The sequence below is a fragment of the Coloeus monedula genome (genome assembly GCF_965178545.1).
Source record: "Coloeus monedula genome assembly, chromosome: 1".
Lineage (NCBI taxonomy): Eukaryota > Metazoa > Chordata > Aves > Passeriformes > Corvidae > Coloeus > Coloeus monedula.
In genome coordinates this window covers 112700488-112724630 of record NC_138781.1, presented here as the reverse complement: position 1 = coordinate 112724630, position 24143 = coordinate 112700488, and the positions used below count along the sequence as shown (strand labels likewise).

Sequence of the window (24143 nt, the reverse complement as noted above, 5' to 3'; positions counted from 1 at the left end):
CTTACTATTTTTTTGTTGTGCTTTGCTGGAAAAATATGTTTCAAACAATGAATTCCTTGATAATTGATTTTCTAGTTTCATTTTTCTGGTGTTCACTTTTTTGGTAACATATCAAGTTCAACTTCCATTATTGATTCATTCACTTTTTGAAAGAAGCTTTAAAAACAAAAATAACATACCTGCTCTGTTTCTGGACTGGATGATGTGATGCAGTGAGGCAGTGTCCTTGGGAAGACCAGGCTATGCTTTGATCAACAAGAACTTTCTCTGGCACTGAGTTATGATGGCTGGGTCTTTTTTTCCAGACAGAATCAAGTGACTTTCTAACTTTTGACAGTGGCAGTAGGAAGGAGGAGGGGGTGGGGAAGTTAATTATTTTCCACCTCTAAAGAATACAATTGTGAGGAAGGAACTTTCTGATTCACTGGTTCCAGGACAACAGGATGTCAAGATCCATGCCTGATGTAATGTTTTCACTCTGAAGATGGGAGGAGGAAATGGGTTTGTATTGGTCTCTGCATGCAACCACTGACCGGGAAGGGATTGTGTTATGTGACTTATAAAGAGGTAGAGCACAGGAACAGATTTGGTTTGCAGTTTCTGGTGAATGTGTTGAGTAGGAGACTTGCTTGTCAGATGCAAATGTAAATCAATGGAGAAAGGTCAGAAATCTTTAAGGCTAGGTACAAAATTTTAAAAAAGGCTTTCATGCTGCAAGACGTTTAGTGCTTACATGCTGCTTTGCTTAGTTTATAGGTGACTGGTTGCCTAGTGGAATAGTCACTTTGCACCTAACTCTTGGATCTTTATGTAATTCACAAGTGCTTAGGGGTTTATGTATGTTGTTGAGTAGAAATTATTTTAAGGAGACAGTAGGAAAAACTTGGAAATAATAATGTATCTTAGCTCCTCCCCCACTCTAGATGTGGGCATCTTAGTGCAAGAGGGCATCTCACAGCAGTCACTTATCTGACTCAGGTTTTGGAGATAAAATTCCTTTCCTCCCAGGCTAGAAGGAATTGAGGTGGTGTGCTGCTGCTCTTCCTCTCTCTTTTACTGAAGGGGGAAAGTTCTTTGCTCTGCTAGGATGTGAGAGGTAGGGGTTCTGTTCTGTGCTTTGTCTAAAGGTGTTTATCTGTATCTCACAGGGAGGACATCAGTCATTACACAGCAGCATATTGTGTTATGAGCGTGAGTTGCCCTGTTATTTTTGTCAATGATGTTTCCCTTTTCAAAAGTCTAATTAAGTATTTGTCAGACAAGAGGGTGAGAAAGAGCATTCATACATGAGACTCAGGGCTCAAATAGCTTGAGTACCATGAAGAAAAAGGGGAGACCTGCATCCTGGTTTGCCAGATACTAACTGCCTTATTACTTCTGATGAATTATTTCAGTGCAACTAGAACTGGAGTCCACTTACCCCACTTGCTGTGATGGTGCCCCAACAGCAAGGATAAAATATCATGCTGATTCTTCTTGTTTCTAGTTCGGTGAATATTGTAGATGAAGTATGGTAGTTTCAACAGCAATGAATGAGTGCACCTCAAGTCTGAGGGTAAGTGTTCTTCATTAGGAAGCTCACGACGTGTGTACAAATCCTTCTGATAGAGGAGAAAGTTCAGCTGGTGCCACCCACATCCTGGGTGAGCGATCTAATCAGTGGATGTGGGCAAGAGGGGAAAAGGAAGATATATTTCAACCCACACATTTTCTGCCAGTGTTTTATAGCAGCCAGGGAAGAGTATATGAACTCTGAAGAACCAGCCCATAAGATTGCGTCCAAACCCAGGGCAGGCAGGAGAATACTTATCTTCCACTCTCCAGATGTGGTGGGGCTTCAGTTTGATTTCAGCACTGAGAAAGCCTCGATGGTAAAACCATAGGTACTGCCTGACCTCAGTGGCATCTGAGCAGAACTGCTGACAATTTAGATTTAGCATCCCCTCACTAGTTTTTTGGCTTCTAAGCTCCTCTGTGGACATAGACCAGATTGCTGTTCTACATGATAGAAAGTCATCTAGAATAGAGCAGAGAGTCTGAGGGATCAAAAATTAACTTATAAAACCCTGGTATACAATAGGAGATCTCTGGTAAATCAGGGATAATCTCAGTTGAAGGGAAGTAGGTGTTTGGTTTGTTTTTTATTGACTCAGATAAATGTGTGCCTTTAAGTAACAGAGCTAAAACATGCAGCTGTGTTTTGGTTTGGTATTCAAACAGTGTCAGACAGCCCAAATGCCTCAATTTAAGTGTCCCATTTTAGGTACATAAATAAATTACTTCCCTTCCAGAGGCAATGATCATCTACAGTAACCTTTACTGTAAGTCTTCATAGCTCTTCTTTATATCACCTGTCTTCAGACTTGTGTGATGTTGGTTACTTTGAGGTTATGTGATCCATACACCAGTTTGATTCCAATTACTCTCTCTTGCTGAGTTTAGACTTTTGTAGACAGTGTTTAATGAATTTCCTGTTTTCTAAGCACAGTTGAAAATAGAGTCTTTAGGAACACCAGAAATTCTTACTTATGTCACATTGAGTAAGAAAACTGAGGTGATACATAGCTTCAGGACACTGAGAGGAATTACTCTGAATGTGTTCATGTTAAGTACTGGACTTGGTAATTGGGGTTAAAATTTATCTTAACCTCCTAACTTCTGTCTTCCCCCAAAAATGGACTGGCTGCCCACAGCATGTTGTCAGGAATGGAGGTGGAGTACTTGGTCTAAGACAGGCAAGACAGCTGAAAGTCCTGACCCTGGTACTAAGAACTGACTCCCTCTTGCTTTGCTAATTCTCACTGTGGTCCTCAGTTTGACTCTGAGATTTATTATAATCTGTTACCTTGCATGATAGAGAGTCTTAGGGATGACTGAAATTTACTTGAGGTTTATAAAAAGCTCTGAGATTCTTTGGAGGAAAGTACTTTTTAAAATATAACATTATTAGTTTACCTAACAATAGAAATATGAGTATATGTAGATGTGGTTTAATCTTGTAAAAGGATGCATGGTTATGGAGGCAAAGTTAGAATTTTCGACAGGATTAATTAATCTATTACCTCAGCTGCCCAGAAAAATATATCCTCCCTCCCCCCACCCAGCTTTGGGGTTTAGAATTATTCCTCTGCTGCTGGAAAGAGCCTCTTCTGCCTTTTCTGCACACAGTGTTATGTAAAACTGGACGTCTTTAGGCTGTCACATTTGGATACTGTCATCCTTGAGATCAAGGGTTGGAAGAATATCCAAAGGATTTCTTAAGCATAATTTCTTTCCACTTAAGTATATTTATTACTTTTATGTTTATGTGCTGCCTAGGAAAATACTTTATTTTAGCATAAGAATAATATTTTCCAACCACCGCAGTTTAATTGGGAACTCCTAATTCAGTCATTCTACAAGAAGAACATTAGGGGAAAAAAAACAAGCTCAGTGTTGGGACAGACCAAAGAGAGGAGTGAAAAATACGAGTGCTATGAGGGACTTTGTCTTCTGGAATAAGCAAATGCAAGAGGAAAGAATGCTTTATATAACAGGAATCTTTTAAGGAAAATAATTTCCAATGTCAGAAGAATATTGTTACAATGCTGGGGGGGAATAGAAATAGGAAAAGGGGTATGTCACAACACAAAGGAAAACAAATCAGGCACATAAATATTCATGCATATGATTAACTGGATTTTTGTAAAGTTGTGGCTACACACAGAACTGATTTTCAGTGGAGTTCTGGAATGTAGATATTTGAAATGTTAATATGCCAATGCATTTCTTTTTCCAATTCTTCTAACACTAAAGTCTTTGGGAGGATGTACATTTGACAGTCAAATTGGTAATCTGGCTATTAGCTGATAGACACAAATTGATGCTAGGTGAAGTTGTTCAGAAAACAGTGCTTTCTTAGTAGTTCTGAACTTTTATGAGTGCCAGTTATTTCAAAGGCCATTATGAAGCATTCTGAAATATTTGCTGAATCTCAGAAGTCACCCACTGAATTGCTGCTCTAATGTGACACAGCCGGGTGCGAAATCCTGTGCTGGCATGTGTCAGCCAGAAGGGTTTAAGAGGTGAGTCTTAGATACCAGTGGTACCTAGGGAGAGAAGAAAGCCAAGGAAGGTGTAGCCCAAGCAGGTAATTCACTGACACGTGATCCTGAATTTAATACTTCTCTGTAACTTCTTTAATTTCAGTTTTGCATCCTGACTGAACCCTTGTGGAGACGTATTTCCACAGCATGTTATTGCAAAGTGTGAAACATCTTCAGAATCCATTGCCTTTAATAGAGCTAGAGGATACTCAATGTCCCCTGCAACTGCCTCTTAAATTTGCCTTCTGCTATATGATTAATCTGTCTGCTCATACTTAATATCTACCTGTAGATGGTGGCAGTATGAATGTCCTCTTGGTTTTGATGTGGCCACGAGGAGAAGTGGAGAGATACTTCCAGAAATTACAGTCATTTGTAGATACTGAAATAATGGCACACACGTTTTATTTCTGTTCTGTCTCAGTAACTCAGTAAATTGTGTATTGATTATGCTAATACAGCTACTGTCTCTATTACTTGTCTGCAGAAATTATTCAAACATGTAGATTGAAGATGCACTTGGCAAAGTTACCATCCTAAGAAAAAGGCTTTTGTGCAAAGATGGCTTTAAATTGAATTACTAATCATATGCTAATGGAAGTTTATAGATCAAGTATTGAATTGTACAAAATGCAAAGTGCAAGGTAAAAATATGTATTCTGAACTTCCTATCCTGACAGTCTTAGTTGCTACATTAGGTTTATTTTCACATCTCTCAAGGAATATGTTTTATGAAAGGATAAATCAATAGCAATCTATTTTTATAGTTTATTTTGGGACATGGAGCTTCTCCTGCTTTGTTTACCAAGCTGAATAGAGGCTCAGGCATTTGGGGCAGTTATTTTTTTTCTTTTTCAAAATTTATTAATCTACCTAGACTAGAAGAAAACAGACTTTTTTCAATTATCTTTTGCTTTTATTTTATTATGGTTTGTGATAGGTCAGAAATCATAAATCTTAGCCAGAGTTCTCCAAAAGGCTTCCCTTTCAGTGAAAGTGTACTTTTCCACATTTCTAATTTTATCCATTTCTTTTCTGTGCAAGCTTTTTCCAGGCATAAACCAGAAATGACTTGTGCTCTTCCTTAGGGTGCTAAATCTACAGATTAACTTTTCAGAGAAGGGGAATCCTGGTTACTCAGTAGATTATGAATGAGAGTTTGCAAGCTAGAAAATATGTACATATTTTGTAGCAACTTCAGAAAATAATCTCCCTCCTTTAAGGTCTAACCATGAGTCCCAGGACCAGACTAAGCAAAAGGGGTGAAATCCTCATTGATCAGCAGGTGCTGCTGTAGAGCAGTCAGGAGCTTAATTCTAAATTTAGGACCTCTATATCAAAATTCCCACAGGTTTCCCTCATTGGCTGTCCTTGATGGTTCTACTTGATTTGTTGCATTGTTTTTGTTTTGGTTTGGTTTTTTCTTTTCCTTCTTTCTTTAGAAAGGAATAGTTGGTCTTAATGTTGCCAGTCAGCTGCCCAAGCATGAGACTTGCTCTGAACTGAAACCAAGGTTTGCCTTGGACACTGGCTGTACCAAAGTTGAAACATCTTAACCTTTCACATGGATACAGCTTCAGTTTAGATATAGTTTTGTTTTGTTTTGTTTTGTTTTAGTAAAATTTTAAAAACTGGTATCTGTCCAGTCCACAGCTTTTATAATGGGAGATAGAACTGACATGTTGGATTTCTCTTTTCCCTTACTGGTATTTTTTTTAAATTGGTCTCAAGAAGTGAGATGCCACAGTTGTAGTGATCTGATCTTTTTTTGAAATTTTGTTACTTGGGGTTCTTGGTTTTGTTTCTTAAAAGTTGTCCTGAAAAAAATGGGTAGTAGGAAATTGATCATTTGTTGTTTTAAGGAACAGATGAGTTAATTGAGAAATATTACAACAGCTAACAAAACAGATGAGGAGTGATCATAAACATGTAGTTGTAGGGACAAGGATCATTGTTGCTTTCATGACAACATGTATCTAGAAGTTCTGTTCAGCTGTAACATCACTTATTCATATTGGATTGATAATGTATTATTCTGCTTTCCTGAGGCTCTCCTTCACTGGTATTCTGCCTTCATTACACAGAAGTCATCTTACCTTGTGCTAGGATGTGGTATATGCTATAATGAAGGTGACATCTCTGTGGAATTACAGTCCTAGGGTATCAATAATTTTGATGTTTGAATTAATAATAGTGCATACATGCTACTCTTTTATTTGCATATCATCCTTGTTCCTTTTTTTGTTGTGTTCCATGCTTGTGCTAGAGAAAGGGTTTTGGTTAGCAAAATTTCAGTCATCCCTTTGTATAGATTCTGTTTAAAGGTGTCTTCATCTTCTGAAAAAAAATAGTGTAGTTAATGTTTAAGGGAGGTTAACATTGGCTGCATGTCACACTACCTTTCATATTCAGCTGAGTTTAACAATGGCCTGAGAGCTGAAACAGTACTGAAGTTTTCAGAATCTGGTTGTCAAAAGGTGTTAAGTGCTAATCGAGAGCTTATCTGATGCTACCAGCTGTAGCCTACTTAATGTAAGGAATACCCTTGCAAGTTGGAGGAAGGAGCTAACTTAATGCAAAGGAAAATGAGATGCTATTTTGTAGGTGATTTGTGCTAATGCCAAGATTCATTGATTCAGTGGGTTTTGCAGAAGAGTTTTCTTTTTCTTCTTACCATGCTTCCCCCTAAATATGGGTTTTTTTTCCCCTGGTAAATATGTCAGTCTAGTTGACTATTATTGACAAGTCTTTGTGCCATGGCCTGTTGTTACCTACTCGTTTCTGTTGTGACTGAGAATCCTTAAAGGGATGAGCAAGGGTTTAGAAGAATGCTAACCACAGAGTTACCTGCTTTTATGCTTGTTTCCTTTTTCAAGTGCAATAAAGACATAGTGGTCAGCCTTTGTTGAAAGCAAACCTCAGCTCTCACAGAATTTTCAGATCCCAAAATAGCAGGAAAGTTGTAAAAAGTTTGTTTTCACAAGGCATATGCTGTCATGTTTTCATGGTACAAAATTGCATACCTGGAAACAATTTGTTAGGCAGTATCCATGCTTATTTTTTCCATTTTAGGAGCTAAAAATATTTGGTGTACCTCTCAGTCAGCAGTGTGAAGCTGAGTACATTTCACTGTGCAGTCACTTCTCAGGAGCAGTGAGAGATTCTGGTACTGCAGCTGGTGGCAGTAGACATTAAGGACAGAACAGCAGAAAAAATTAACTCTTGCATTTTAGCTTACACTTAAAAGTGGAGATCTTGTCTAGCTCTCAGCAGGTAGCCACTCGGGAATCAGTTATTGAAAAGTTCATGTTTGAAGACTTCAATTCCATCTTGAAACTTCAGAAATGGTAGAGTTCTTAAACTGCTTTTTTGAACTGAGTAGTGACATTTATCATGGTTGAGGACAGCAGGTACATCTACAACTAATAAGGCTGATTAGTAGGTAGTGATGACCAAAGTGAGCTTCCTCTTGAGGGATGGAAGAGTGGACTCATTTTCAGTTTTAGAGCTTGTTCTTGAGTACATTTTTTGGAGATACACCAACAGCTAATGATGGACATAAATAGGGTCAGGTTGGGCTTCTGCAGAGGTTTCCCTGGGGGTTTCAAGGGGCTCACAATAGATGGTATCTTTTATTTTTTTGTTAATGTATGCTAGTTTTATTCATTATTTTTCTTGATTTACTGATGAAACTTACTGATCTGTGCTACCTTAGAGAAAAATCTTTCTATTTAGCTTAGTTTGCGTTTGACCACATGTTCCCCAAAACTCAGCTTTTCATGAGCTTTTCCCACTGCTTTCTTTGTCTGACCGGTTTCCTTCAGCTGTGAGGATGCTGGGATGACTGCTTCAGTGTACCAAAGGAAATCATACAGTATTATCACAGCTGAGGTACTGGTAGCATTGTGGCTGCAAAACACAAGTTCAGCTCATAAATTAGCTCATAAAATCATATTTTGTGAAATACTGGGCTGACTGCAGGGCTGGGGAAACTTTTATCAGATCTCTGTAAATGAGAAGAGTTTGCTTACTAGCCACAGCTCTGGGATAGAGATATAGATTGTTTAGAGTCCTTCAGAGATTGTACTTGACTCTTTCTAATATATGCACTGTGATACAAGTTTCTGGTGTCCTGAGAGTGTCCTTATGAAAACTGGTGTTTTTTTTCTAGAAACTCAGATTCTAGAAACAACCAGTTGTATGAAGCCTTGGGGTTGGCGGAGGAGGAAAAGAGGTACCTGTGGAGTGTGTATATGTATCTCTTCTTTTGCATATATGTCTAGATTTATATGTGACCCCTAAGTGTTGCACTCTCTTGTCCCAAGAACCAGGAAAAATACCTCAAATCTTTGGACTTTTAATTCAGTTGCATGATTATTTTTTGAGGTCTGAATTCTTGGGAGTGGAAATGCTGCAGAAGTGCAGTCTTTCCCCTTTCAGCTTTTTCCCCTGTGGAGGCAGAATGAATTCTTTCTCTCTGCTGTTCTCTAACCCAAAGAACTCGGTCTTTGGGAGAATAAAAGGAAATGGTTCTGCCTTTTAGCTCTTCCCTTACTTTTGCTTTGGGAGAGTCAATCTTACTTAGGCATCATATCAGAACATATGAGAACAGCGCTTTCTAATTTTTCAAAGTAGCAGCAGAATGGCTCTTGTTAGGTTCACTCACCCAACAAGTTTTGAATAGTGAATCTGACAAGAATTGTATTGTTTTTAGTTCTACTGCTCTGGAAAGCTGTGAGCCAAGGGAAAGACGCTGGCATGGTATATACAGTAAAACAGCATGGGGTTAGTTCTCCTTTGCAAGGCTGTCTGCACTGCTGAGATGTTTGCTACTGAATATAGGATTATTACTATTTTTTAAAGCTTATGTATGAATTAGCACACACACCTCTCCCATCTGCCCGGAGAAGGCTTTCTCTTACCTGTGTGGAGCAAGCAGAATCTTAAAACCCGTAATTGTTCTCTTATTTAGATCCATAATCAAATACAGTAAAGTGCATTGAAGACAAATATCCCAGAGGAAATTCGATTTTGTTTTTTAAGCCATGAAAAAGATTTGGTCACTCTGTTCTCAGATTTGTAGCTTCCATACAGCAATGTATTCTGTCTTAGTCTGGTCTACACTTTCGCACTTTGCAGTGCAGCTTTTCTTGCCTGTGTTGTGCAAGCATTGCTGGCTTTCAGAACTGAGGCTGGTGTAAAGATGCTTGAAACACTTCAGCTACCGACCTAACATCTTTTTTGTTTGTTTTGTTTTTGTTTTGTTTACCTTTTTTCTGACAGTAGAAGAAAATGAAACAGAGGACCATCAGGCAGGTGTGGGACACACAGCCGCACAGACTGGTAATGCTGAATTCCTTCATTAGTGCTTGCTTACCATTTGACAACAGTGTGAGGGATTTTTGTATTGGGGTGTTTTTGCAAAGCCTGCACTCTTCTTTCTCTGTTTCAGCTCATTCTTGAGGCTTGCAATGGAAAATAATGTTCCTTTCCCCTTACCTTTCAATTTCTCACAATTAGAAATTCTGCCTTTTTTAGGTCAGCTGACTGAAAATGAGATGCTTCTAAAGTGTTCTAAATGCTTCTAGAGCATGCTTTTTTTTTTTTCTTTTTATTTCCTTTTTTGTTAAATTTATCCTTCTCTACATTCCCCATGGAAGCCACCCCCCCAAACCCCCCCCCCCCATGCCATTTCAGATAACCTTGATTGTTCATTTCACTTAAACTACTTTTGTATTTGTAAAATATGTGGTTAGGGGTAATTTCTTTAAAGATTGTTTGTATAATTTCTTGCCAGAGATTAATTAAGGGCTCTTTAATTTTAATAAGTGAGATTGGGTGGACAAAACTGTTGTTTGAGTCAGGATCACAGGGATAAGTATTGGTAATAATCATGAAGAAATAATCGTTAATTCCCCAAAACAACAAAGACTTCTTTATTCTCTAGCATGGTTCGGAGAATGCAAGAAATAATTTGTTTCTGTCTTTGGTACTGGTTTCACAGAATTTTATCTGAAGAGAAGGACTGACTCATCTGAATAGTCTTATTCATTCAGCTGAGGTCACCTTTTGGAGTAAGGGCTGACTCCTTAAGGATATTCCTAGAAGGCTAGTCATCTCTGAATACATGTAGGTAATTTGTTTGAGGACAGTTGGAGTTATTCCTCTTATGAAGGTGAAGAATACAGTTTATTTTTTCTTCAGCTCGAAGACTTTATATTTCTGTGTGTGTCCTGTGGGTTTGTGTTTGGTGCCTTTTATAGATTCTAATGGCTTCGTGCATAAAGTAGGTTGTTCGAAAAGAGTAAATAAAATTGAGGGAGTTATTTGCCGTCTTAATGGGAAATTTCTCAAACTCTTCTCAGTGTACATATGTCTCCATTTAACTATCTGCAAATTCTTAGAAAAAGCAAACTTGTCCTGCTGTAGAGACACGAAGTTGAAAAACAGGCAACTGCAAAACCAGAGATCAATGTCAAGGAATGGTGGCTCTTCTGCATTTTTTTCTTAAAATAATTCTCAGTGGCTAAGTTGCATTGCTAGTTCTTTAATCCCACCATGTCCTGTGTTGTTCCCTGTTTATTTCTATGCAGGATTTAGCATTCTGTTTTCCTCTACAGCAAGAATGCAGTGCTGATATTAAAAACCAAAAACCTGATAGAGCAAGCAGTACAGAAGGCCTGCACTGTGTACACACTGCCAGAAGTTTTTATAGTAATACTTTGTATCTAAGCTCTGGCTCTAACCATTAAATGTGCTTTTTATAGAGTACCAAGTTATAATGTAGTGCAGCTACGGCATATTAATCTTACTGCAGAGATTTAATGAGGCAGTTGTTTTGCGATGGACACTATTGGGAGCAGAGAGCGACAGAGTTTTACTTTACCACTGAGCTGAAGAAATATTCCTTGCCTGGTAATAATTACAACCACATGATCTAAGTTTTCCTTTCTTTTGCCAGCACTTTTCCATGCAGAAGTGGCTTGGAAAGAGGTCTGCTGCAAGGCAGTGAAATGGATTGGAAAGGAGGCTGTTTTCTTGGTAGTTTGATGTTTTAGTTGGGATTATCAATGGATCCTTGCAGCATAGGCAGAAATATGTAAGATGAGTTTCAAGAATACAGACAGTCTTTGCCAGTCCACTGAGATGACTTTTAGATATTCATTACTTTTACTTGACTTTTATATGGGTTATAAAAAGTAAATGTGGTGAAACCTCATTTTTACATGGGCAGAATAGAATTTCTGCTGGTTGGCCTTAAACCGCTCCCATACTTGAAATTAATTGAAGTCCATGCCTTTATTGCCTCCAACACTTTTAAGCCAATGCAATTTTTCATTTTCCCCAAAGTTGCAGTTTTATTAGACCAAGTTACAGCAATAATATCCCTTATGAGAAGGAGGAAGAAGGGGAGAACCACCTGCCAGGGAACATAGTAATGAGAAAATCATGCTTCTTTTAATTTCCATTTATAAATAATGTTAACATAATCAAGAACAGAAGACAACTGTTCTTTCTCTTTTTTTTTTTTTTTTTTAAGTGCCTTAATAGGTAGAATTTATTTCTCTTCCAAAAAAGCAACCTTCATTCATTTCTACACTAGATAATTTCCAATGGTATCTGAAGGCAGAGAGGATGTGTGTGTATTATTGCTGATGTGTATTGAAAAATTTCAGTTGGTGCATGGGCAGCTTCCAAAAAAGGGCAGGGAAGCCTCTGGAAATCACAGTGGTATTTGCAGATGTTGAGAAAAGTAATTTTACTATGAACACCGTTTTTATTGAGGGAATTGTGGCTGTGATTGTTGCAGATACTGGGGAGAAAGAAATGTGGGAGATGAATGACATTTGCCCTGAAGTCTATATATGAGCCTGAGCTTTGAACAAGAGGTTAAGGAGAAAGCACAGATGAATGCGTATTGCATTTATAAAATATTTTATTCTAGTCTTTCAAAAGAGCTGCTCAAATAAGGCAGCTTATCCTCAATTTAAGTAACTATTTAAGGTTAGACCAGCTCTTGATGGAAGATATTTGTTGTTGCAACAGAAAAGCTATCTATTCACAAAGCCTCCAAATGATATTTGCTCTCTTTAAATATCTTCTTATTTTGGTGGTGACATCTCTTCACAGAAGCAGATCACAGTGGAAATGCATTCATTGAGAGGGGCTGAGACTGCCAGAACTCATTTCACAAAGCTGTCATAGGCTAAACTTGAACCTAGGTCCCAGAGGGTCCCACTTAAGTGTTGACCTAAAAACAAATGTGCCAGTTGGCTAGAGCATGTATTCTAAAGTTGCAGCAGAAGGGAATAAGCTTGACTGACTTCTGTCCCTGTAGAGTTTATATCTGCAAATGCAGAAGGAGAAGCAAAACATTATTAGTCTTAAAATGATGCTAATTTTAATAACTGGTCGCTAAGTATGAGGCTTTAAATTGAGTTATTCTTTAGGCTTTTGTGCACTAAGGGGTCCACGTGTGCCTACGTGTGTGTGTGTCTTGCTGAATTCTTGTAAAATGCAAGTGTTTCTGAATACTGAGTCTCGAGAATTCCCTCCCCTCCCTTTTCTTTCCTTCAGCATTGTACTTAAAGCAGAGTCAGACACTACCCTTATTTTAAAACAAACAGGTCTGTAAACTTTATGTGCAGCATTTAAATACTCATGTTAAAATTCAGACCTAGTGGCCACATTTCCCTGAGTGCTGTCAATTTTATGAGATGAAACTGGGAGCTTGAGCTGAACAACTAATAGTATGCAGCATGCACATGCTGCCTTCCAACAAGTGTTTAATGATGTTGGGGTCAGTTTGCAACAGTTAAGACAATTATTTCATTTTCTGGGCTGTTTCGAACCTGGTGATCTCCTAGCTACTTTTCTTAATCTTTCAAAATATGTTGGAAAATGAAGTGGCAATGGAAGTTATTAGATTTAGGGTATTCAATAATGGCTAAAATGTCATAAAGTCTTTTTAGAATTAGCATACCTTTTTTGGTTTGTAAATTTGCAGTCTACTCTTCTATTTGGAAGTAGCTGCCCAAGTGGAAATTTCCACTCTTGAAAGAACCTTGTGGATGTAATTTTTCATATAAGGACTTAGTGTATAGGCAGGGCTTTTGCATAGCAAATATATTTTTGCTTTCAGAATGTGTTTTTTATTTTAAAAAATTAATCTGGTTTCTCTCTGTAGTATAATTCCCTTAAAAATAAATACTGCCCTTTACCCCTGTCAAAGAAATTCCTCGGTTTTGATCACAAGCCACATGGCATGAGGAAGACTTCCTGACATGGGTCATTTCCAGTTTCTGCTTGCGGGTCCATCTGTGTTTGCACAGTTGAAGGGCAGGGTGCAGCAGTATGGACCAAAGGATACAGAGAGATGATGAGAGCTCTGACCTTGGTTGTGGGCAGCGAGAAATACAGGAATGGCTGTGCCCAGATTGCTGTAGGGTGCTGAGAGCGGATATGAGTGGTTTAAAGTGGAATTGCCTTCCTGCTTCACCTCACACACCACCCCACCCCCAATATGAATGTAGTGTTGGCATGTTTTAGTTTCTCTTCTTCCAAGGAGTTGTGCAGGATCCTAATCAATTTCAAGGCTAAATAAAGTATGTTCACAGATAGCACCTCTCTGTTCCCCTGGCCAGGGAGCCCACTCCTGGTTAGCCACCCGCTTGGCTAAAGAGCACAACATCTTAAAATGTACTTGCACAATCTCCAGTTATTATGTGAGTTCATACTTGTTTTCTAAAATGACTTGTTTTGGTCTCAGCTCTCTCAAATATCTAAAAGGAAAGATGAGGTGGCCAAATCAGAAAAGGGAAAAGTGGTAAAACACTTGCATTCCTTTTGCTGGAATGTACATAACCATTTTTTTTTTCTGCATTTCACTTGTTTTAATGTGGTTCCCAAGAAAAAACAAAGTTAAGTGCCAGCTTGCTTTATTAGGGAAAACAGATTGGTTTATTTCTGTCTTTTGAAGGAAGCTTTTAGTAAAATGGGCAAAAAGTCAAGAGTAGTTAAAGCTACTGTGTTCCTCCTCAGAGGAGGAAGAAAAGTTCTAGGCTACACATTATCTCACTGAGCTGGTCATCTGCAGAACTGAGGCAGTGCAATGAGCTGTGAGGTGTCTCTGCACACATGGGTAGGTGGTGAGGCTGCACGTTTCTTCCAGTTTAGAAGCTTCAGTTGGGCTCAGGACTGCAGATCAGAGGCTGGAGCTATCCTGCTATCCCCCAAGTGCCTGTTAATACGTCAAACAGATAAAGCTTTCTTTGTGCACTATGTAGCCTTTATACTAGAGTGGTTAGTTTCCAGTTTTCCATGATGTGGCAAACACAGGAACTTGATCAGCATTGTCTTTAAGCTGTATACAAGTTCAAAGCATGGGTAGCATTTTGACCCAGGGTATAAGCTTTCCAGGGCTTTGTGTCAAATAGTGTGGTGATGGAGTATTGGAATGGGTTGTAAAATAGAGATTAATTTCATGTTTATGTAAATCAAATTTGCTAGTCTCTTAATTCTGGTAATTTCCTGCAAAACGCTGTAGTTAACAGTGAAAAGAAGTTCCTGCACGCTCACTGATTTGATTTTTCTTTTCATTGAAAAACTAATTGCATAGGTGGTTTATCCTTTCTTACGATGATCAAAGCAGCTTCAATAGCTGTGATGAAATTGACAAACCTAACATTGAAGCATGGAAGAATAGCTTGAGTGAGAAATGGAGCTGTATTTGTGGGAGTAGAAGGGAAATTTGCTTTTCATTGAGATTAGGAAAAAAAAATAAGGAGAAAAGCCTCTTTTGCTTATTTAGCAATAAATTCTACAGTGCGCTGCAGGCTCATGCCAAATAGTTTTCTTCTCATCATTAGCACAACAACCTATCTTGATTTTTTTTCAAGTGTTCTCTTCTTACATGCCTGACATCACAGTCTTGATTTTCTTTCAGACCCGAACTGTAAACTAGAAGACAAGGCAGAAGATGGAGATGTGCTAGACTGCAAGAAAAGGCCGGATGAAGGGGAGGAGTTAGAAGAAGAAGCTGTGCACAGCTGTGACAGCTGCCTCCAGGTGTTTGAGTCACTGAGCGATATCACAGAACACAAGATTAATCAATGTCAACTGACAGGTAAACAATACTTATCACTTTGTGGCTTTGTGCACTGTTCTATTTCTCATTCCCATCCTCTGATTCTGATATCCCTCCTTTCTCAGTTACTTTATTCCAGCACTTGAGTGCTTGGTTGAGACCTTTATAAACAGATTTTGGGACAGGATTATACTGTAAAAGGAGCATTATAAAATTCCTTAATACCAAAGGATATATGACAGCTGTGTGTGTTTTCTAGATTCATACTGTACAGCTTTGCTTAAACATGTATTTTGCTAGGTCACTTGTGAATGCAGAGGGCATTTGTAAGTGGGGCTTAAGAGGCATAATGTCACATAATGAATGAATTTGCACAATGGCCTGTTGCAGATCTGAGCTGGATGTTGTGTTAGTCTAATCTGTTAACTACAAATGACTGTACAGTAATCAGTAACTGAAAGTTGAGAGGAATTAAGCTAATTGTTAGAGGGGAAAATAAAATCTCAGCTTCAGCCAAGGGGCAGAACTGAGTGCTTATCAGATACTACTGAATTGAGTAGAGCTGGGTGAATGGACCTGTATACCACCCAGATTCCTCTGAAATTATCGTAGATAGCCCCTTCACTGAGAAAACCATGTGAAACCTGCTGAATTTAAATTTAGTAGGTTTTTCGATGGTATACACTGTAGGTCCAAACAGGCTCAGTGTCAAGAGAAAGGCATTTAAATTTTTTATTAAATAGTGTTTTATTTTTAGCCTGTACAGTGGAAAATGTATTTATTATGTAGTGAAGTTTTGTTAAAAACCTTTCTTTATTATGAGTTTGTAAGTAAGAAAAACCATCCTTCCCATTTGGGAATGCTTTTAGAAAGTGTCATTGTGTGTAAAGTGGCATTGTGTTTGGAGAGCTTCCTGAGTTTTGGTTCAAATAGGTCCATAGGCTAAGCCCTGTCAGAATGAGACATAAAAGTCAGATAGCAGTACCACTCTTGAGGATGAAGAGTGAAAAGATGATGAGCAGAAGAGGAATAAGTGGGCAGGAGAAGAAGAAAGATTGAGGAAGTAATGTGGATTTGTCAAATGATTTTAATCCTCACTTCAAATTATGGAAGATGAAAATCTGCTGCAGCAAGAAGTGTTTACTTTTATTAATATATTGCTTTGCTTTTTCTTGCCTGTAAAATGTATTTCTGACTTGAGATACAATCAATTCAATCATTTTCTAATCACTCCTACAAACTTCCAGAATGTATTTGTCTACAGTGCTCATTATTTCTGGCAGTATGGATATTCTCTCTTGACTTGAAATAACTTAAACATTTTTCTCCCTTTTTCTTCACACCTCTCTCCTTTCTTTTGCACTTTGTGTTGAAAAATTGGTGGCTTAACTTATCTCTTCCTTCACTCTCCCAGAAAGCACTCCCCTTGCCTCAGTCCCCTGGCTCTCCCCTTCACTGTCTCAGAGCCCATTTATTTCTCCCTGTGGTTTTTTTTCCTTGTTCTGACACAGCTGTTTCTCCTTTCTGGTTAGTTAGTTGCTGCCCCCTTCTACCAAGTGTTTCCTCTGATTTAAAGCTGCAAGCAGAATGCACTGAACAGTGCTTGCACGGTTGGGTTAAGAAACTGGAGAAAAGCAGGTGAGGGGAGCAGTAAATAGGAAGAATCCTGGACCACTGCTCCTGAACACAGCAGTTCTTGCTGAGAGCTGTGTTGCTAAATGAGAGTGAAAATAAGGATGCTGTATTAGTCAAGCTGAGGGGCATGTGTGAAGGTAGGAATACACGTACATACGATGGCAGAGGATGGGGAAGTGAAACTGAATCTTGAAGGAAATTGTTTAAGTTCCTAAAAATATCTTTGCCTCTCTTTCAAGGAAATTTGTGACAGTGAATGGGTAGAGACCAGGCAGTGTGGAAGCTAATGAAGTGAACAAAAACCAAAACTACACACCCTTCTGGAGTACAAAGTTGACAAAAAGCCAACTGTCCTCTGTTTCTAAATATAAATGACCTAAATACACCCTTAGAGTTGAAAAAGGGGCCTGAATGACATGGCTGGTGTTGAGGATTTCTTCTTAGGCAAAAAAAAAACCTAAACAGGTGGTTAGTGGGGTAGATTCAATGCAGGGTCCTAAGGTGCATGTATAACCTTACACTAAGGACACAACATTTAAGACAACCTCATTGGCTTAGATTATTTTTAGATAGTCTGTGACAAACAGTTGACAGAAAGAAGCGTAACTTTCTGTTCTGAAGCACAATATATATTTGACAAAAATAAGGGTTGCTTTTAGCATTTTAGTCAAGCTCCCTGGACTCTTGTCTTTCTCTTGGACTTCCACAAGCACCTTTGGGTGTCACACTGAAAAGTTTTTTAAAAGAAAGTGTTATCAAGAAGAGCTAGTTGCACCTCCCTTTCCCATCACAGTCCTCTGATGCAACAGGGTCTTACATAATTGCTCTGATTGTGTCCTTTTGGAGGAGTCCCACAGAAATTAGGAGACACTCTAAGGAGTCAACTAATATGTCTACAAACATGTCAGTCACTACGTTGTTAATGAAAGGCAAGAGGTTTACAAAATGTACTTTTTCCTACTGTATTCTGCTATTTGGATCAACTGTGTCGTCTCTGGAGGAGGGCAGAGTGTATCATCTATCTTGAGATGTTTCCAGTCTGAGTCTCAGGCAGGGAAGAGTTATCTAAGATGCCCATTATGTAAAAATGCCAGGGCTGTCATCCTCTGAAGGCCACGTTTAAGTTGTGAAGCCCTCCAAACCTATTCTTCTGATGGCTGTACCAGCTGCTGCAGCTTGTCTGGATTTTACTGAGCTTCACTGTGGTGCTCTGTGAGATGCACAGGGAGCTGCACTGTGAGACTTTATGAACTGTGTATGTTGATCCAGTTGTAGGGTCATTTTCCATTCAGTTTTATTGGGTAAAATCTACAACTATGTTGCTGGAACAAACAGGATGACAAAACAATGGCTTAAGGCAACCCTCTAGTAAAACACTGAATATGAAACGTGACGTTTGAGTGTCACAGTGTCTCGACTGCGCCTAGTTCTACCAGCCTTGTAAAATGCTTGAAAATGAGGCTTGCCACTTAAGGTTCTCAAACTGATGCTCTGGCTTCTAGTTTTTGCATTTGAAAATATCAGATGTGTTCCTCTGAAGTTCTGGCAACTCAGTGGAAGGAGTAAAACTGCTTTATTGAATCTTCATTCTGTACTCTCAACCAAAGACACGAATGAGGAGAAGGGAGCTGGTTTATTAAGCAGTGCTCCCAATCTCTCAAAGTGTCAGTAACCCCCCCCTATTCAGAGGACAGTGGAAGATGAGAGTTACTTACACCTCTGTGAGATGTAGCTCTCAGGATCATGAATTGCTGTTCTCTTGCAGATATTTTCAAAGGAGGAGAAAAAAGTTGTCCCCAACTGGTTCCTTTCTGTAATCTGTTGTTTGAATTGAACTCATGTTCTTTTTTCTGGAGGAGGGCATAGCTGCTCTTTTATCCTAATGTGTGCGCTATTGATCTTTTCAATTTGGGTCTGATCCAGTATCCATTGAAGTCAGTGAAAAGATTCCCATTGACTTCAGTGGGGGATGGAACAGGCCCTTCATGGGCTATTTAGTAATATTTTTTGCTATCATCTGAAATTCTTGTACCGAAGCTTTCTCTGAAAAGGTGATGATTTATTTATGTTAATTGCTGACAATTCCTGTGATGTTTGTGGAATACAGATAATGGATAAATGGGGGGAAAAGTTCGAAAAATTCTTTGCAACCAAGGACAGATAAGATGCTGAACTATATTCATTTAGTCATTACAAAAGATTGGCAATAAAAACATGGATTTAATAGTGCTTCTCTCTGATGTTAATGCTTTTCTCACTGTGTTCTTCCTGCAGCATTTCATTTAATAACTCAAGCCACTTGCACATTGTCATCCTCTATGTTGTTTTTATAAGCAAAGGGTCCAATTAGCAGGGCTATGAGCCTGATATCTTTCTAGTATATGTCAGTCTGGATCTCACTGGAGGAACTTGAACACAGCATCAAATATGATGCACTACTGATAAACCCTCAACTGCACCTCCTCTCTTCTGCCATCAAGAAAAGAAACTTAACCTTTTTCGTTGCTGCCATATATGCTGTTGGTAGGACACAATGTGTCAGACACTTTCTCTTACTGTCTCCAGCTCAATTTATAATCCCTTTTTCCTGCACAGTGCTTTGTGCGTTTATTTTCCCTTTCAGTCCTCAGGGATCCTGCTTTATGAAGTCTCCCGTGTCTGTGTGAGAACTGCCTCTCCACTGGCTGGCTCTGTGTGCAGAGGTATCCAGCTCAAGCTTGGTACTCTTCTAGATCACTTTGGCGTCAGAAATCTCAGCCATAACCAGAGTGATACTGGAACAAGGAGCATAAACATGCAGTGAACATACTGGTCTAGCTGGCTGAGTTGCTGAATAACTCAGCAGCAGTGGACATGGTGGCACACAAGTCTGCCATTCTCCACCCCAATGTGAGTTACAGAGCATGTTACAGAACTTTCCTACTAGCCCTGTTGGCATCACAGGGTGCAAAACTTGCCTGAAAGCAGGCTACTGAATCATATGCAGTCCTAGCTTCAAGGCTAAGCATGGTCTGAGGGAAAAGACATGAGCTATTTCTCCACTGGAGATATTTCTTTGCCTTTAGGTTGTTAGGCAGGCTCTGTTTTATGCTTTAGGGTCTAACTTAGTTCTAGAGCTCTGACAGGTTAAGTATGTCAGGTAGAGCTGATAGCCATTCCTGTTATCACCTAAGCTGTTTCTGGTATTGGAAAGGTTACTGGTCATAGCTGTGTGTCCCCTGCCAATGAAGAGATGCAGTCCTGCCCTCTAGCCTTGCTCAGAGATTCTTCTCTGATGCCATCTGAAAAGAATTCCAGCAGATGTATTAGGGGCTCATTGTTCCAAGTGCTGGTCTCCATCAGCACTGGAGTATCATGAGGGTGGGAACTCATAGATAAGTCAGTATTTCTATGTTTCTAATTAAGACCAAAATTGATTTTCATCATCATCCTGAGAAACACCTACTTTCATGTCTAGATATGAGGAGCATGTGCTACCTAACAGCTTTTTACAGACAGCATGCACCATGAGTGATCATGGACTTAGCAAACAGGAGGCAATAGAGATTCCACTGTAATGGTTTCCTTCTCTTGCCTCTTTTCTCTTCTTCCTAGTGCCCAGGAATCTTCCATCTTTCTGAATGGGTTGGTAATGCCACGACCATCTCCTTCACTAGAAGACTTGAAAACTTTCCATGAGATTTTAGTCCCAAAGGTTGTATGCTGTGCACAGTGAGACTACAAGATCAATCTTACGAACACTTGGTGTTACCATGCTTTGATGTCCTAGCTAGAACAGCTCTTCCTGCTAGTAAAAGAATCCTGGCCAAACATATTGCATTTCTTGACAATATTTTTTCGGTTTCCACTACATGTGTGGAGAAAGATACAGGGCAAAGCTCCATGGTCATTTCAGCATCACAGAGAAAAATCTGAGCTTGATCAAAGTGCTTCTGAGGACAAGGACCCTAAGAAGTTAAATATATGATGCACCAAAAGCATATTCATCTGCTTCATTGCAGTTGGTGGCACACTGCCAAGCACTGTTTGCCAAGTACAGTTACTTCACTTGAGAGTCACCCTGTTTCTCTAGAGAATTCCTGCACCAAGGACTGCATATGGATTTTACATTAAACAGTTATTGAATAAAAGACAAACAGTGTTTGGACTGGGGACTTGAGCTCAGGCCTCTTTCCTTAGAGGGCTTCCCACTTCTACTTTTCCACTTGCTTTGGACCACAAACTTCTGCCTTCTTTTTCACAAAATGATATTCTGTTTGACAGAGTGGAAAGCAGATCCTCACCTCTAGTTTCTTGTCCCAGCCAACTCATAAGGTAGTTTCCAATTTGTAGTCTCACATCCTTTCATTATTATGTGGTCCAGGACCCATATCTGCAACTCCCAATCCTTGATATTTGGGGAAAAAGGGGAATAGGGTGGTAACTACAGCTTCTGCCTCCCAAGATCATAATTTTGAATTCAAAGAGCAACATAAAACCTCTCACTGGACTTGAATGAAAGATTTATATGCAGTATTGAATGGCCAAGGCTATACAGAATCTGCCATACAGAAGTTCATATGCAAAACTTCATGCTCCTATGGAGAATAGATGAAGGTCTTGGTAATTGTGTTCTTAGATTTTCATATCAAAATTCTGTGAAAATAATTCTTAGATATGGAGGGAACTTGTATATGCTGTAGCTGGAAGCTGTGAAAGTAGAGAGCACAGCCTTCTGGTTGTTCTTCAAAACTCCTGTGCTTATCTTGAGGATCCATGATGAACAGCTAACACAGGCAAGGAGGCATAAACCCCCTTCCCTTTTGCTTGGAAACCATTAATCTCTGCTCTTGAGATTGTTAATCAGTCATAAAACCAGTAGATCTTCATCTCCTGGGTGTTTTAAAAGCAGCCTGTAGCATTTCCTGAGTTGTCTGTCAGTGACCTCCTGTAATAGAAAGCAGCTGATGGTCTGTATCATGGAACTGTTAGTCTTGAATTGGGGAAGCCCTGTAACAAACCTGTTCATGAGTATTAACTGTAAATGCCAGAACTCTTGCTCTAATTCAGGTGGGAGAGGAAGCAACCAGTGTCTTCCAAGAGGGTTTGAGTGCTTCCTGTATGTCTTTCACTGATATTTTTTCCCCAATTTTTCTTCCTATTTTCATCTATGTTCTAGCCTGACTTTCCACCACTAAAAAATGCTGATGATTTTCTTAGCACATACTAGAAAGAGTTGTGGTTGGCTTATCTACTCCACGTGTCCACTAAGGACTTTGCACCATGAGAACCTGAATTCCCAACATAATGTCAAGATACTGGATCTGATCTGGTGTCCCTGCACTGGTGATGGCACCATTGCCTCACTGAGTACCATGGACAGAGACACCCCCTTGCTGGCCCAGAAGTCCTGATCTGCAGCAGAAACTGCTCAACTCGAGACTGTAGCTCTCTCACTGGCAAAGGGATTTGCTGTAGGCAGCCCCAGTGCAGCAGTTACCAGGTGTAGTTCTTGGTAGAACTGTCTCTCTGCTGTCTTTCACATTTAAATAATCTGGGATCTCGTATGGGGCTCTCAGGGCTCATCTAGCAGCTATCCATGCCTTACTGGGCAAATGGAGTAGGCAGCAGAGTTGGTCCAAAGGGCTCTTAATACCCAAGGTGTACATTCCTGTCTGGAACATGAACCCATGTCTTCCTGGGACTTGGCCATCACACACTTGAACCAAGCTTTTGACTACTTTTGCTCAGATGTTCCCAAGTAAAACTCTTTCACTGAAGGTAAAAGTGAATCCTGAGGACAACAGTACACTGGTTTGCAGGCTACAAGACACCATGTATGTGCCACCCAGAGTCTGGTTTAAAATCACAGAATCATTAAGGTTGGAAATGACCTCCAAGATCATTGAGTCTGACTTTTGAGTGAACACCACCCTGTCAGCTAAACCATAACACTGAGTGCCATGTCCAGTTGTTTCTTGAATGCTTCCGGGGATGCAGACGCGACCACTTCCCTGGGCAGCCCGTTCCAATGTTTAACCACCCTTTCAGTTAAAAAGTTCTTCCTGTGGTCCAACCTGAACTTCTCCTGGTACAGCTTGAGGCCATTTTCTCTGGTCCTAGCACTTGTTGCCTGGGAGAAGAGGCTGACCCCTACCTGGCTACAGTCTCCTTTCAGGTGGTTATAGAGAGCAGTAAGGTCTCCCCCGAGAAAGACAACATATTACATAAACAGTATACCTTGGTTCAGTGTCTTCTTCCCAAGTCATGCTTAGCAGTATGACTTACAGTCATAGTCCCAGGCTATAGCAGAGGACATATCTATACGGTGATTTTTGACATACAACTGTGAAAGCATCAACTGGGATGCCTGACATTCTGTTGTGGGTGAGTGCAATATCATTAGGTTCTGGGAGGAGCCATGATAATGTCATAAATTGTTCCTCTTCTGGCTTTTCTATTTTGTGTTTTCCAAGCTAGCCCTCCATCACCACCCCATATTGAAGCACTGACTTGGCTGGCTCCCTGGCTTTTTCAGAGTTAGTTCAAATGCCTCCCTGGCACTCTGTTGAAAATCTGCCCTAGCTAGGTCCAGAACTTTGCTTTATTACAGTGACAGTCTGTTGTTCCATTTATTTATAGCCACTGCTGGGTGTTCTAAAGGTCAAGCCGTTTCCTCACAGAGCATTTCCAAATGGGCAGTACAGGGTATCTCTCTGCATTACTGTTTGGCTACTGTGACTTTCCCATTGAATATTAACCTTGCTCTCTGAGTGTTCAAGTGACATCTCCCGCCTGCTTCAGAAGAGGGTCCAGTTTCTGAGATCTGCCAGGTGATGACATGAGGTAATGCACTGACCTTTATCAGGCATTCTGTGCAGGGCATAACCACCAGTGCTCATTCCAGTTTTGGGAAAGCAGTACTATAATCACTATTTGATCTATGCAGCTGAAATTCCTAATTCTTGTTGTCCAAGGAAGATGTTTGCCTGCAGGGAAAGGAACAGAGAGGGTGGGGGAATCATCAACACTGGCACATATGTGAAAAAGAAAAAATAGTCATTACTTACCCTATGATAACTATGTTCCTTCCAATTACTGTTGTAATCGATACGGATCCTGTGGCCAAGCTTGTCTTGTTTTTCACAGTCCTCAGCAATACAGACTTTGAATTGTAAAGCTGCTGCTGATACAGGGTTGTAGGTACCCTGACCTTTACCCAGTACAATGGGAATTCATGTGTATGATTCTAATAGACACACTATTAGAAATAAAATAATGATTGTCTTGCATGTATATATAGATATACACCTCCAGTCCATATTGACTACAGGGTTTCAGAGAATCAACTACCTTGG

The 24143-nt window shown here is 39.7% G+C and overlaps 1 protein-coding gene across 2 annotated transcripts in view; it reads left to right on the top strand.

The window, feature by feature from the left end:
• The first annotated feature begins 8293 nt into the window (after window positions 1-8293).
• Window positions 8294-24143, top strand: part of ZNF521 (zinc finger protein 521) — a 211956-nt gene continuing 196106 nt past the window's right edge. For both annotated transcript variants that reach the window (XM_082285413.1, XM_082285412.1), the window contains exons 1-3: window positions 8294-8319; window positions 9369-9428; window positions 15031-15210. The gene's annotated coding sequence lies outside the window, so the exon portion shown is untranslated. The remainder of the gene's footprint in view (window positions 8320-9368; window positions 9429-15030; window positions 15211-24143) is intronic.